Raw genomic sequence first — 2393 nt, 5'->3', positions numbered from 1 at the left:
CGTGGAAGAGGACGAATAGTTATTCAATCATGTGATTTATATGCTACTTAATTTGAACTTATGTGACCAAACTGTTAAAAATAGTTATTCACACATAGAAACACAATCTTTTGATTTGTATGCTTAGGTTATGCAACCAATATACTCACTTCGTTCAATAAATTTTCAAAATTAGTTCAATAACTTCAATAAATAACTATAGTTTTTTATGTACTTCAAACATCTTCAATCTCTATTAATGTGATATTACAATTAGCACTCATACAATAATTACACGATGATACAAAACAACACACATATTTGATAGCAGCACAAACTGTCAGGAAAACCTGGAATTAAAATAGAAAACATTTGAAACTGTGATCATAGCGCATTCTGCTGGATACAATGTAAAACATTCCAAGATGGTCCACCCATTTAGGAGGAGTTCAGCTCCATACACACGCATACAAGAAATATAAATATAAAGATAATGAAATTCGGTAGTTTAGATAGGCTAATTAGAAATATCAATAATTTGATTGCGATGTTGGCCGCTTACTATAATTCAGCCTCTAAATAACTATAATCTAATTCAGTTCGTCATTTTAGTAGTTTAGATAGGCTATTCAGAAATATCTATAATTCGATTGTGATGGTGGCCACTTATTATACTTCCGCCCTATACGAAATACTTATTTAGTATTTTAGATAAATTAAATTCTGTTGGCCTGTTCCGATACTATACTGTAATTTTTAATAACTGTAATGAAATTCGGTAGTTTAGATAGACTATTCAGAAATATCAATTCGATTGTGATGGTGGCCGCTTATTATACTTCAGCCTTTACATAACCATAATCTAATTCGGATAGTAGTTATATAGGCTATTCAGAAATATCAATAATTCGATTGTGATGGAGGTCACTTATTATACTTCAGCCCTATCGGAAAATCATCTAATTTGTTTGCGTATACTCCTGAAGGATTAACAAAAAATATTGTGCATTCAATGGCATTACGATAAATTAAGTTGTAAATTGAAAAAATATACCTGTTATAAAATCGTTTGTTTCAACTTTTTTACCTTCAGATTAAGTAAGTTTTCATTTAAAACATCCTCTACATTTCACATCACTCATGTTATACTCACACACTATCGGTTGGTCGAAGTGTGATTAAATGTACATGTGATGAAGTTAGATATTATAATAACTTTTTAATAGACATTTTTATCAAAACAGCCCAGATTGTTACGGATTAATCAAAGTTTAAAATTTTCTCATTAAAGACGTGTGTACAGGACAACGTCTGTCGGGTCTGCTAGTATATATATATATATATATATATATATATATATATATATATATATATATATATATAATGTTATGAACTCCACAGTATAGGGTTATCTTTATGTTAGAATAATACATCGGAAACTAAAACCCTTTTAAAATTCTTTTATTTCAGACACGTGTTACGGTTAATGAGAGGTTAATGTTCACACTGAAGATGGTTTATACCGATACGGTTGTTGTACGGTGGTTTATACCGAATATATATATCAAATGAGCGTTTTCAAGTTTTTATGTATGGTATATACATAAAAACTAACCATATACATAAAATAAAATAAGTTTCATCTATATGGTTTCAGATATCTATAACAGAGAATTTTACAGCTAGTTGTAGGAAGCAGGATTATAAATATGGTTTCTCTTTACTATCCAATCCGGTTCTCACACACTAGTTTTTATCCATGTTGGAAACTTCTCGTGTAATATATTTTCACTAATTGTGTATACATTCGTGAGTGACATGAATAAATAAGTGTAAATGTAAAAGCGGTAAAATGGATTTACCGTCATGGTGTAAACGCGAAAAAATATTTTGCAGTTAGTTAAACATTTCCTATTGAATATTTCCTCATATTATTAAATTTAAAATATACAGCAATAATATCAGAAAAAACTACATACATTTAAAAAAATCTTGTAAAAAGGTTTTAAAAAAAATGTAAATACCTAGTTAATTATTGGATGAGCGTAATCTAAGGTGTTTTCCGTAGAATGCCCTAGTTTCTACTAGTAAAGAATTTTCCAGGAGGGTATTGACAACAATAGTTGATTTTAAATATGCAATCCAATTATTTAATACTAGCTACTGTCGAATTCCAAAAGAGCTTTAAATGAGTTTATATTAGGCGTTAATACTACACCACATAATAAAACCACTCTTTTTACTTAAACCACCTGGAAAATACCCAACTGTAATTTGCATCACTATACTACGTTTGGGAAGTAAATAAATAAGCATTTACTAAAATTAAAAAAAACATTGCGATCATATAGCCTAACTTAAATTGATATATAATTCAAGTTACATATTAATCAAGATATACTCTTATCTAGCTG

This window comes from Homalodisca vitripennis, unplaced genomic scaffold, assembly GCF_021130785.1.
Source record: "Homalodisca vitripennis isolate AUS2020 unplaced genomic scaffold, UT_GWSS_2.1 ScUCBcl_897;HRSCAF=3814, whole genome shotgun sequence".
NCBI classification, from domain to species: Eukaryota; Metazoa; Arthropoda; class Insecta; order Hemiptera; family Cicadellidae; genus Homalodisca; species Homalodisca vitripennis.
The sequence above is the reverse complement of the archived record's forward strand: the minus strand, read 5'-3'. Positions refer to the sequence as shown.